This window comes from Giraffa tippelskirchi, chromosome 12 (assembly GCF_054371585.1).
Source record: "Giraffa tippelskirchi isolate mGirTip1 chromosome 12, T2T-mGirTip1v1.2.pri, whole genome shotgun sequence".
NCBI classification, from domain to species: domain Eukaryota; kingdom Metazoa; phylum Chordata; class Mammalia; order Artiodactyla; family Giraffidae; genus Giraffa; species Giraffa tippelskirchi.
The window spans coordinates 135,556,580-135,570,890 of record NC_137286.1 but is presented as its reverse complement, the minus strand read 5'-3'; the positions used below and the strand labels follow the sequence as shown (position 1 = coordinate 135,570,890).

The following is a 14,311-nucleotide window of genomic DNA, read 5'->3' as shown; positions in this document are numbered from 1 at the left end:
CCTGTGCTTTGGACTCAGGACAGAAGAGTCCTAAGGGGACACTCTGGACACTGGGTCTGTGATCAGAATCAGGACCCCAGGACACAGACACACAAACCATCGCTTCATTAAGTCCTAAAGTATTCATTTTCATCCTTTAACATATGTTAGTTCAGTGTTCATACTAAGTTTCTTGACTAACACTTTTTTCAGATTTAGTACTAAAGCTTTTAAATAGAATTTTTTCTCCTTAATTCATAATTACCTGCCAGTAGTCTAGGAAGGCAGATGTTAATCAAATCTAATGGGCTGTAATGTCCAAAATAGACCAACACAAAAGTTTTAAAATGTTTTCTTCTTAACATTCCATCACAGATGAAGTAAGATAAATAATTACAATGAAGTGATCAGTTGATGGCTTTGAATTTTTCCTAGATAATGCTTTTATCCAAATCATTAGGAAAATACACTATTTTCCAAGTTTTTAGAGCAAAGATTTCCAAGTCATGCCATAGAAATTACTGAGTCAGCAACCAGTCGTTTAACTGTTATTCCTACATAAAGGCTGTGTTAATCCTATAATTCCACATATAATCCTATATAAGGGCTGGTCCCTGACAGCTCAGTTGGTAAAGAATCCACCTGCACTGCTGGAGATCCTAGTTCAATTCCTGGGTCGGGAAGATATGCTGGAGAAAGGATAGATTACCCACTCCAGTATTGCTCAGCTTCCCCTGTGGCTCAGCTGCTAAAGAATCCACCTGCAATGCAGGAGACTTGGATTCGATCCCTGGGTTGGGACGATCCCTTGGAGAAAGGAAAGGCCACCCACTCCGGTATTCTGGCCTGGAGAATTCCATTGACTGTATAGTCCATGAGGTCACAAAGAGTCGGATATGACTAAGCGACTTCCACTCTTCTGGGGAGACCCGGGAGCCCTGAGACTGTCTAGGGAAACATCCTGGAAGAAGACACAGCAGGTGCAGGGGTCCTGGGCCTGAACACACTGGGCTGAGGCGCCTTCCTGCTTCACAGCTTCTAGGAGGTGGGGGGGACTCATAAATGGTCAAGGGCACCCACTGAGGGCTGTGGGAAGACAGAGGGCACAGGCGCCCCCTGGAGGAGCAGGAGGGAACGGCAGGTCCCATCTTCCACCTTCCTGCTGTGTCCTTGCACTGCTCCCTGCCTCTGGGACAGAGGGACCAGTGTGCACAGACAGACAGGGGTGAGAAAGGACCCCCACAGAGCCAGCACAGCCGGACACTGAGTGGGTGTGGGGAAGAGCTGGAAAGGCTGAGGGGGGCAGATGGCAAAGAAGCCTGTTCTCTGTCTGAGGACCTGGAGCTGCTTCCTGAATGTGAAGAGGGGTCTGAGAAGGGCTGAAGCAGGAGGGTGAGCTGTGTAGACAGCAGTGTGGGAGTCTGATCAGGACAGATCCGAAGACTTGATAATGCAGCAGGCGAGGGTCTCGGATGTGGGGCTGAACCAGGACAGGATCCACAGCTGGACACTGGTGAGACAGCATCAGTTCACCTAAGGCCCCTCACCTTCTGTGGGTGACAGAAACCATTTAGTGTTCACAGCATAAACTGTAAAACTCACAAACCCTAATGGCCTTCCTTCATGACTGAAGGAATCTGTTCATCATAAGTAGAAGTATGATTCATTCACCTTTAATACAAAACCCTTCACATGACTAAGCTTCCACATGACCACCATCTCTCACAGCGTATTGTGCCATCCAATTCTCTAACTTGAGAACACTCTCCAGTTGCTGCTGAGTGATTTCCTAAATGGCTTTCATGTTCTCTGCTTTTGCTTTAAATCACCCTAGGGAATGTGGTTCTGATTAGCAAACAACTGTCTTAAGCTTACTTCTATCAAGTATATATCCAAAGTGGTGCACCCAAAATATTTGAAAGGATTTTATAAATATCCTCTGTGTTTGAAAAAGAACTCAGGAGAACTTCTATGATCAGCACACTGTACTTCACACCAATGGTCTTTCCCTGTGACATGGATGCAATGGCCAGTAGGATCTGTTCCTGCCCTGATGGGGAGTTTGTGCAGATATTCACAAGAGGGGATGACACACATTTGTGAGTTCAAGGTAGGGTCCTGGGAATAAAGAGGCTGAGATACTCATGATGCCAGGAGGGTGGGGGTAGGGAATCGCTATCACAGCACTAGCTCCTGTCACTGAACTCAGGACAGACGCAGGCACTTCTCTAATGAAAAATTCATCAAGTCATGCACAGGAGAGGGTGGGAGGTCAGATCAGAGAACTGGAGGCCACGCCATGTGTCATCTGCCCTGTTCTCTCATGTTCGAAGAGATTCAGTGCTACTATGCAGGTCTGTATGAGTGTTACAATATGTATAACATGAAATTTACCATTTTAACGATTTTAAGCATACATCCCAGTGGCATTAAGTACACTCACGTTGCTGTGCAGCCATCACCACCATCCATCTCCGTGACTCTTTCATCACCCCAACACTGAGCACATTTTACATACGGGCAGGTTCCACCAAAGACTAATGACCCCTGCTTAGTGGACGTAGAATCCCAGTTCCTCGTATCCAGAGCTCAGAGCTCCTCACACGTCTCTCTCTCACACACTGGACTCTGCTGAAGTCTCTTCACTTTGCTATTCTGGACCTGCTGTAAATCAGTCATGTTCCCTCAGATTCACTTGACACTTTAACCACCAGTACCTTAGAATTTGGTGACAGGGACTTTAAAGAGTTAATCATTACCCTTAATTATACTGGACCTAATCTAATCTGACTGCTGTGCTTAGATGAAGCGGAGACTAAGACACAAGGACAGAGACACAGGACTGCAAATCAGTGAAGTTGGAACGCACCCTCCCACCATGCACACAAAATAAACCAAAAATGGCTTAAAGACTTAATCATAAGACATGACACCATAAAACTCTAGAAGAGATTAGAGGCAAACATTCTGACATAAATTATACCAACGTTTTCTTAGGTCAGTCTCCTGAGGCAATAGAAACATAAGCAAAAATATATAAAAAGGGCTTTCCTGGTGGCTCACTGGTAAAGAACCCGTGTGCCAATGCAGGAGATGTGGTTTCGATCCCTGGTCCAGGAGGGTCCCACATGCCATGGAGCAACTAAGTCCATGGACCACAACTACTGGGCCTGTGCTCTGGGGCCCAAGAGCCTCAACTACTGAGCCCACACACCCTAGAGCCAGTGCTCTGCTCAAGAGGAGCCACTGAAATGAGAAGCCCACACACTGCAACTAGAGAGAAGCCCCTGCTCATCACAACTAGAGGGAAAGCCCCACAGCAACAAAGAGCCAGCACAGCCATAAACAAATTATTATTTTTAATTAAAAAAAAAGTAAACAAACAGGACCTAATCAAACTTACAAGCTTTCGCACAGTAAAGGAAACCATAAACACAGTGAAGAGACAACCTGCAAACTGGGAGAAAATACTACAAATAATGTGACCAACAATGGCTTAATTTCCCAAACACACAGACAGCTCATACAACTCAACAACAGCAAAAAATCCAATTGAAAAATAGGCAGAAGAACTAAATAGACATTTCTCCAAAGGACAGATACAGATGGCCAAAAGCAGCTCACCATTGTGAATTACTGGAGAAATGCAAATCAAAACTACAAGGAGGTATCACCTCACACCAGTCAGAATGGCCTGAGGGGGAATGGAGTAAAGGGAACCCTCCTACACTGCTGGTGGGATTATCAGTTGTCGCAGGCATTGTGGAAAAACAGTATGGAGATTCCTCAGAAAACTAAAAACAGAATTACCTTATAATCCAGTAATCCCACTCCTGGGCATGTATCTGGAGGAAACTATAGATCAAAAAGACACATGCCCCCTATGTTCATAGCAGCACCATTCACAGTAACTGAAACACGGAAACAACCTAAAGGTCCACAGACAAATGAGTGGGTAAAGAAGACGTGGTACATACAGACGATGCAATACTACTCAGCCATGAAAAAAAAGAAAGAATACCATTTGCAGAAATGTGGATGGACCTAGACTTTATCATACTAAGTGAAGTAAGTCAGAAAGAGAAAGACAGATATCATGTATCACTTAAATGTGGAATCTAAAATATGGCAAAAATGAACTTATCTACAAAACAGAAACAGACTCACAGACATAGTGAACAGACTTGGGGTTGCGGGGATGGAGGGGGTGTGGGGGAGGGACGGGCTGGGAATTTGGGGTTATCAGATGCAAACTATTATGTGTATAATGGACAGACAACAAGGTCCTATGGTATAGTGCAGTGAACTATATTCAATATCCTGAGATAAACCATAATGAAAGAGTATTAAAAAGAATGTATATACGTGTATAACTGAGTCAGTTTGCTGTACAAAGAAATTAACACAATACTGTAAATCAACTACATTTCAATAAAAAAAGGACAGAGACACAGGGGTGCTCGAGGACAGAGGGGAGACCATGTGAGGACACTGTGAGGTGGATGCCACCAGGAGACAAGGAGACCAGTCTCAGCAGAAACCAAAGCTGCCCACACCCTGAACTTCCAGCCTCAAGAACTGTGAGAAAATTAACTTCTATTCTCTAAGCATCTCCATCTGTGACAACTTGGTAGATGAATGTTTTTGTCCTCAAAATTCATGCATTAAAACCTAATCCCCAGTGTGTTGGTATTAGGAGGGGGGGCCATCAGGAGGTGATCAGGTCATGAGAGTGGAGCCTCCATGAAAGGGATCAGCGCCCTGATAAAAGGGACCACAGGGCTCCCTCACCCTTCCACCGCGTGAGGACGCAGGAATCAGACCCTCACCAGACGCTGAATCTGTCAGCACCCTGACTTGGACTTTCCTAGCCTCCAGAACCAAGATAGATAAACTTCCATTATTTCTAAGCCACCGGAGTCTGGTGGGCTGCCGTCTATGGGGTCGCACAGAGTCGGACACGACTGAAGCGACTTAGCAGCAGCAGCAGCTCTGATTCCTGTAAGAGCAGCCTGGATGGACACAGTCCTAGAAACTAACATAGGACCTGACAGCAAGAATTCCCAAACAGCTTCTCTCTGCCGAACACCCTGCCTCCTCCAGGTGAGGACGTGTCTGCTGTCCTCCTCACAGCCCTGCTTCCTCCTCCCTCCACACCTGAGCTTCTACTCTTTCTTCAGCAAAGGACTGGGTCCTCCTCTCAGCCTCCACACACCTGCCCAGCCTGCAGGTCCCCAGGGCACTACCCGCCCAGCCCTGGGCACAGGGAGCTTTCCAACTTCAGTGAAAGCCTCCAGCTGCCACTTCCACTTAGCATTTCCTACCCTGTATCGAAACTCTCTAAACCTTGACTCTGCTGACCTATCCCCAGGCATCTGTCTTAACCAGCTCCACGCAGAGACAGGTTCCTCAGAGGCAGGAATGAGAGCTGACTATCTTAGTCTCCCTTATTCGGCCCAGTGTGGGTCCTTCCCTCTCCTGGCTCACCATCCTCCTTGTAAACTGAGAGGTTTTGTGTAGGAACATCTGTAAGGGCATCGATCTCAGTGTATACAGCAGGACATTAATAAGTGCAGCTGGAAGGCTCGTTGGCTTTACAAGGTGAACGACAGTAAGGGAACTAACTGTGGGATAGATGTGGAGGCTGTTTCAAAAAAAAAGAATTCATGAGGCTTTCAAAGAGGTCAGTCTAGACTCCACCAGAGGCTCAGTCAGTGTGTGTTAGGACAGAAAAGCATCAGAGCTGTTCTCCTTCAGGAGTTCTGTGGCCAAGAAAGAGCCACTGACAACAAATTCCAGAAACAAAGTGAGAGTCAGGACTTCAACCAAGATACCGAGTTTCAAATTCAAGGTAACCCTACCTGAGGGTCTAAATATTAATTCTAGTAAGAATCCATGAAGCAATGTTAAATAATTGAGTCATATTCAGATGTGAAATAAATCATTTGTAACTTCTAGTCTTTATTAAGTATTTCCAAACCAACATATTAATTAATAAGCATAAACCAATAGTCTTTCCACGGAAGTCCTATGTCAGTACTGAAAACTTCACTTCTAACGAGCCTTCAACACACAATGGAGGAAAAGGATTGGCATCCAGGCCAGGTTAGCAGGTCCTACTCTCTAATTTAAAAATTTTACATCGCCCTTCTTATCCCTGGGGTCTGGATCCATCAACTGCAAGTCATGGGGGGATCTGCCGTCTATCCCTGACTCCCTAAAGCATGGACCCCACTCTCCTCCACACACTGGAAGCACCTGCTGTATTTTCCTGTCCTGACCTCATCATGAGGCAAGATTTCTCTACAATGGATCTTCTGTGGAGGGAAGGGAGGGGAGGGAGGGACACTGGGGCAGAGGGAGCTGAGTCTCCTGGAGCACAGAGACCTTCCTGAGCTCTCTTCCCTGATCCCTACAGGGTTCCTGGAAAGAAGAAATGACAGAAAACAGGAGCAAACTCACTGTTCGAACAAGTGCCTGCTGACTTCTGCGTCCACTGCGCTGAGCGGATCGTCCAGGAGGTAGATGTCTGCATCCTGATACACGGCTCTAGAAAACAGAAAGATGTCAGGAGAGGACACTTCATACTCCCTGGGTCTCATCTCTGAGTCATAATGGTGTCCAACAATGTCATGTTCCTTCCTGGAGCCCAGAGAAAGGGCCAAGACCCTGCTTCACACAGGCCCACCCAGTGAGCGGGGTCTGAGTGCTCACGTCCACTAGGAGCCCTGGAGGAGGAGGGGCAGGATGGGAACTGAACCCCATTTACCTGGCGAGGCTGACCCGCGCTTTCTGTCCTTCACTCAGTGGGGTTCCTCCGTCTCCTGTCACAGTTAGATCTCTTTCCTTCAAGTTCTGCAAATCCTGTATGGAGATAGAAAAGGGAAAAAAGAAGAACATTTAAAATGTGTTCTCCTGCCATCCTAACTTTTTAGCATCAGTTCTTCATACAAGGGTTTAATCAACAGCAATGTGCTTATTTCATAGTGACTAAACTGTAACCAGGAAAATTAAAAAACCTCTCAGCGCTTTTCACTTGTTTTCATTCTGTATTTTTTCAAAGCATTTATGCATTTGACCACTTTAACAGGTATTTATTGAGGCCTGACTACACACCAGGCACCGCTCTGGGCACAGGGCATTCAGCCACAAGGAAACAGAGCCCTTAGAGCTTCTTTCCACGGTGGGAGATGGGTGATACGGAAAACTAACCTGAGCACAAGGACCGAGGACAGGAAGAAAACGGAAGTGCTCAGGGGGTGGAGAGTGAAGGGAGGAAGTGAGTCCACACTGGTGTGTGAGGGCTCTGCTCAGAGGGGGTGAGCAGATCTGGGGGGAGGGGCTCAGGCAGACCTGGAGAGGCTGCTCCTCACAGAGGGAGGGGCGGGTGCAGGGGCCACAGGGAGATGCCCTAGGGGTTCAGGCCAAGGAGACAGGAGAGCAGAGTGAGAATGAGGGGAGTGAGGGCAGAGACAGAGCAGGAGGAGCCTGGGGGCACTCCAGTAAGGGGAAGGGGGGGGAGAGGCCTGACATGGTCTGAGGTTTACAAGGAAACTCCTGTGCTTTGCAGAAAACAGGCAGTAAGTGGGGAAGGGTAAAGGCGGATACAAGTGAGGACATTACTGGAATAAGCTAGAAAACAGTGGGAATGGAGAGACGGGGTCACACTCCAGACACATTTGGAAGCCAAAGTCGTAATACCTGCTGACAGGATGGGTGTGGGCTGAAAGAGAAGAGGAGACTGTGGCATCTGGGGTGAGGAAGGGGAAGGACAGGGTCTCCATTTACTGAGCTGGGGAAGACGGTGGAGGCAGGTTTAGGAGACATCAGTTGTGGACAAGCTGAGACGAGCTCTCAGTGACATCACGGTTCAGCTGGACATGCAGGTGTGAAGGTCTGTGCTAGAGACACAGGTGTGAGAGCTGGTGACCCAGGAGGTGAAGGCACAGGACTTATTTTATCTCAAGTTACCAGTTTTCCTGATCTTGGTCTCTGCTTCTCACTTTCAGAGAAGGGATAACACCTCGCCAATGTCTTCACAGTGACACTTAAGACAAGTCATAAAGTGACAGACAAGGTCTGTACAAGAAATGGGAACAGAAAGAGCAGGCTGGGCAGGAAAACCAAAAGGAAAGAAACAGTGTGCTCAAAGGACACCCAGCAGATCAGCTGGACTAAGTAGATGCTTGTCTGTGAAAGCAGGAAAAACTCAAAGTTAAGAAGGATATGAAGCTTTGACTTGAGGATCTGGGAGTCTACCATAAGTTATATTTTAATATTATTTAAGAAGTAAATGGACAAATCAGTCTATTTTCCCCAGAGTATCTGGGGAAATTTTTTAAAAAATGACAACAATATCCCCCAAATGACAAGATAACAATCAGGTTTAAAAATCTTTGAATTATCTACTAAACCCCTCAGGCATCAACCTAAGATACACAGCACTACTTTCTGCAGATGACGCCCTCACTCTCTGTCTCTACTTCAGCATATGTGGGGAGAAAGCGGGTGGCACACTGGAGTCTGCATGATAAACAAGTCCTTTGATCTCCCTAAGTCTCACATTCCTCTTCTACAGAATGTGCTACAAAAACAAGAGTCACTAACTCAAAAGTGAGAACACCCTCTATAAATGGAAAAAGGACTAGAATTGATAGTAACTTGCTACTGGTGGCTGATGCCTATTTTCCCACCAAACCAACAGTGGGACCACATTCATAGAGTGGGTCATAACATGCAAAGCACATGACCATAAAGAGAAGAAAGGGTGTCCATCATAACCCTCCCTGTCAGGCACACAGACACACAGGTTCCCTGCTCACTCAAAGCTTAACTAGGTTATATCCAATCAATGAAAGGCAGCAATTGATCTGTCATGAAAATTCATCATTATTTCATCTTCTTTCTTTGTTGAGTTCAGAAGTTATTCCCATCTCTTGGTTTGGTTTTCATGAACAACAATGAGCCATTTTAAACAGGTTTCCAGCCCTACATTCACACACACACACACACACACACACACACATAACACACACACACAGTTATTGGCCTCTGTTTCACTGTTGAAGTCCTTTCAAACTGTTCCACTTAGCTTTTATGCTTTGATCCTACATTGTTTCATTTTGCTTAACAACATAGTAACACGTCATAGCATAAGAACCTTAACCATGTTCTAGAAAAAGCACCTAAATCCACTCATTCACTCAGCACAGTTAGGGCACAAGAAACAGGCTCTCTCCGAGTCTGGTAGCAAGACTGCGACTCTGTTGTTGACTCTGAACATTATTTATGGACCAGCCCCAAATGGGAAAACCATTTCAAGGGATTTGCAACAAAATCCAAGTCAGGCTAAATTTCTAGCCACCATTTTCCGATTAGGTTAAGCGAAAAGCTTGACTTGAGTATAGACTACAATTCCCCCCACTGACAGAAAGGTGTTCTTTTTCACGTTATTTTCCTCTAAGTTTCCCCAATTCTCACTGAACAGCAGACACACACACTAGAGGCAAACTAGGAAATGGCAAAGCAGATTTGATGCCATCCGTCCAGAAGCACATCAAGGGCCCTTCAGCGATGGTGGAGACTTACAGTAGAAGCACCACGGAGCAGACTGCTGAAATGGTAAATGTGGGCCGGACCTGAGGCCCTGGCAGAGGAGGGCTGGACTCTAGAGTGAAGCAGCAGGAGCCCTGCCTTCCTTCACAGCTCTTCTTCCATGTGGAATTGCCCCTCCCCCCACAGCCTGTCAATATTCTGCCCATTTTCCCATGCTCATCCCAAGCACACTCTCCCATGAAGCCATCCTGGACTCATCTCTACCTGCTGGGCTCCTAAGGCCCTGTTTACAACTCTCATCTCCCATGAAGGACTCATCTTATTCTGCTCCATCATTTGTACACGTGCACACAGCTTCTCTCAGCTCCTGGGGGTAAGATCTGTGCACCGAGCTCTGTGCTGGCCCCTAATGCTGATTATCTCTAATCCTCACAACAAGCTCACAGGAAGTCCTGGCTCCATTTCACAGATGAGGAAACTGAGACTAAGTGAGGCCATATCACTGGTCTGAGGACGGTCAGCTGTTAAACAGAAGAGCTGGAATCTGAACCAGCTCATGTCCTTCAGAACCACTTCATAGCCTTTTGTTCTTTCACATCACACGGCCCAGGGGGTGACCGAAGATTATATCTGAAATGAAGGCAACACTAAAATAACTCAATTCTCGAAGGCCTCTATACCTAGACACAGAAGGATCAATACACTTATGATCCTATGATTGTCAAAGCAACCTGAAAAGAAAATGTCCAAGTTGCCAGAAATGTGTAAATATGAGATGAAAGTACAAACTTACATTCAAGAGGGGTTTGTAAGATCAAGCAATCTATGTGGGAAAATATCAAACTAGAAATTATCAACATGATACCTTTAACTAGATAACGCCTAAAATTTTTAAAATCCTTAAAAGTTTTTTTATAAAGACTTCTTTAAAAAAAAAACAACAACAAGTTTTTAAAAGTGGTTAACGATAATATATAAAAGTTACATGCTATGTTGCTTATGGTAACAGAATATGTTTATTGATGATTTATGTGGCATCTGGCCCCATTACTTCCTGGCAAATAGATGGGGAAAATGTAGAAACAGTGACAGATTTTATTTTCTTGGGCTCAAAAATCACTGCAGACAGTGACAGCAGCCATGAAATTAAAAGATGCTTGCTCCTTGGAAGAAAAGCTTTGACAAACCTAAACAGTATATTGAAAAGCAGAGACCTCACTTTGCCAACAAAAGTCCATCTAGTCAAAGCTATGGTTTTTCCACTAGTCATGTATGGATGTGAGAGTTGGACCATAAAGAAGGCAGAGTACCAAAGAATTGATACTTTTGAATTGTGGTGCTGGAGAAGACTCTTGAGAGTCCTGTGGACTGCAAGGAGATCAAACCAGTCCATCCTAAAGGAAATCAACCCTAAATATTCATTGGAAGGACTGATGCTAAAGCTGAATCTCCAATACTTTGGCCACCTGATAACAAAGTGCCAACTCATTGGAAAAGACCCTGACACTGGGAAAGACTGAGGGCAGAAGGAGAAGGGGACAACAGAGGATTAGGTGGTTGGATGGCATCACTGACTCGATGAACATGAGTTTGAGCAACCTCCAGGAGATGGTGAAGGACAGGGAGGCCTGGTCTGCTGCAGTCCATAGAGTCAAAAAGAGTTGGACAGGACTTAGTGACTGAACAACAACAATGAAATGTTTGCTAAGTCACTTCAGTCGTGTCCGACTCTGTGCGACCTCATAGACAGCAGCCCACCAGGCTCCCCCGTCCCTGGAATTCTCCAGGCAAGAATACTGGAGTGGGTTGCCATTTCCTTCTCCAATGCATGAAAGTGAAAAGTGAAAGTGAAGTCACTCAGTTGTGTCTGACTTCTAGCGACCCCATGGACTGCAGCCTACCAGGCTCCTCCATCTATGGGATTTTCCAGGCAAGAGTACTGGAGTGGGTTGCCATTGCCTTCTCCAAATGAAATGTTTACAGATGAACTAATCTGAGATCTAGGATCTGCTTTAGAATACCAGGGGATGGGGTGGCAAGGGATTGGGTGGAGGGGTAGCACAGGGCAGGGGTAAAGACCCAGCAAGACTGGCCACCAGCTGACCCTGGCTGAACCTGGGGGTGGGAACATGAGGGTTCATTACACAGCGCTCTCTATTCTTACAAATTTTTGTTAATTGTCCATTAAAAAAAGCATCTAAAAGTGAATGATACTTCATCAAATGAAACAAAGGCATTCTGTGACCATCATTATCACACCAGAATTAAAACAACAATGTATATGACTGCATACTTACCCAGAAGTCCAACGTAAAGCAACAAATAAGACCTTTCAAATTCCAAAAAAAAAGAACTTTTAACAAACCTTAGAGCTTAAATCAATGTTATCATTATTTGAAATTCGACTACATGCAACTCAAGAGTCATTACTCACCTCTTCCAAAGCACAAGCCTTTACCACTTCTTCATATCTTTCTTCTTCATATTTCTTCCCAAATAAAATGTTACTCCTCACAGTTCCTGGAAACACCCAGGGCTGCTGAGAAACGTATGCAATCCTCCCGAACACGCTGACCTTCCCCTGGCTCGGGGGCAGCTCCCCCAGCAGAGCACGTAACAGTGACGACTGCAACAGACGGCAACACACATGCGTGAACAGGGAGCACTCAGCATGGAACACGCCCAGCAGCACAGCTGACCCCACCCTGGCGCTTGATACACGATATCAGAAGAGTATAAAGTACAGCTTTGGATACTGCAGGAAAAAAAAATGGAAAAGACCATTATTGGTCTACGTAAACTAAAGGTTGATAAGGAATATTAACACAATAGCAATCTACTCTGCCTGAGTTTCCTCAGATGAAATGCTCTACTCAACAAAGACTAAGAATGTTTAACATCTTTCACTAGCAGAGCAGACCAGCAGGATGTATATTTTCTATATCTGATGTTTAATGCAGTTTTTCCTGCATCTGGGTATTTTTAACTTGACAAATACTTGTTCTTAAAAACCTATGTGGGGCTTCCCTGGTGGTCCAGTGGTTAAGAATCCACCTTCCAGGATGAGGGGAAGGGATAGTTAGGGAGTTCAGGATGGACAGGTACACACTGCTGTATTTAGAATGAATCGCCAGCAAGGACCTACTGTACAGCACATGGAACTCTATTCAATGTTACATGGCAGCCTGGATGGGAGGGGAATTTGGGGGAGAATGGATACATGTATATGTATGGCTGACATATACCCTTCACTGTTCACCTGAAACTATCACAACATTGTTAATTGGCTACAACCCAATATAAAATTAAATGTTAAAAAAACAATAATTATATCCAGATAATAAACACTGAAAAAAAAGAAGAGTCCACCTTCCAATGCCAGAGGCTCTGGTTAGATCCCTGGTCCCCTGGTGGGGGAACTAATATCCCACATGCCCAGGGCAACTGAGCCCACGTGCCACAATTAGAGACGCTATGCACTGCACCAAGACCCAATGCAACCAAATACATAAATAAGTATATTTTTAAAAAAAATTTTAAGAACTATGTATGAAGAGTATATCCAAAGATTATTATTTAAAAGAACTCTGAGGTTGTCGTAATTGAAGAACAGAAGTCCATCATGCCCAGGGAACTCAAATCCTTGGCTCTGTGACAACCTAGGGGGTAGGATGGGATGAGAGGTGGGAAAGAGGTTCAACAGAGAGGAAACATATGTATACCTATGGCTGATTCATGTTGATACACGGCAGAAACCAACACAATATTGTAAAGTGATTATCCTCCAATTAAAAATAAATTTTTTAAAAAGTCTTTCATGGAGGAAATCATCACCCTCTCATGTGTACATTCCACGTTTAGGTTTCTGCATTTTGTTGTACAAAACACAGGACACTAAGTGCACACGTACATGTCCTTAACATCTCTTGCAACACACAGAAATGACATGCCTATGTCCACGCCATCAGAGCACCCACCACACTGGGCTGAAAGAGTCTGCCTGCATATCTGTCTTGCTCAGAACCTGGTTGCCTCTGGAGGGCAGAGGTGTCAAGGTCTGGCTCATGTCTGTACCTTTAGCTCCAGCACGTGGTTGCACATTCCCTACACGTGCCCTGATGGGACCAAGTCAAGTCACGTGAGGAAATGCTCAGAGCTTCCTGGAAGAGCCTTCACCACCTCCAGACTTCCTGGAGGGGCCACTGTGACAAAAAGAAGTCCCCACTGTCTCCATCCATCTTGAACAGCTGCCACATAAATAATCTCTTTCATTGAGACATCCAAACTCCCCACGAGCAGTTCCCAATTGTGTCACATGAAGCACCAAGAAGGAAAACACAATGTGCATTTATCCTGATGTATTTGGCAACGAAACCTTTTTGCAAAACTAATGTTCCTAGAGAAATACCTTTCTAGATACACCCAATTCAAACTCAAACTGAGTCACACTCAGCTCTGGACTCCACTCTGAGGACTGAACAGGGGTTGTGGCGTTGCATCAGGCCTACAAAAGGCATCACAACTTACCTTTCCTGCTCCCACAGGTCCGACCACAGCTAACATTTCACCAGGTCTGACGGTAAAGGAAAGGCCTTGTAGGGTTGGGGTTTCTGATTCCTGCAAATTAAAGTTTATAAAAATGTACCCATTTCAATAAAGTAATACACATTACTGTAAAAAGTAGAGAAAATAATGTAATAGTCACTGACATCCTAACATTAACTCACATTTTTCTCCTTCCTATTTTAAGATACTGTGTCCCGAAGGCCTTTTCATC

At 45.1% G+C, this 14,311-nt stretch overlaps 1 long non-coding RNA gene across 1 annotated transcript; it reads left to right on the top strand.

Moving 5' to 3' along the window:
• The first annotated feature begins 877 nt into the window (after positions 1–877).
• LOC145530198 (uncharacterized) lies at positions 878–7,011 on the top strand. The gene is made up of 2 exons (XR_014071539.1): positions 878–959; positions 6,398–7,011. It is a non-coding gene; the product is annotated as an uncharacterized LOC145530198 (long non-coding RNA).
• Positions 7,012–14,311: the final 7,300 nt, after the last annotated feature.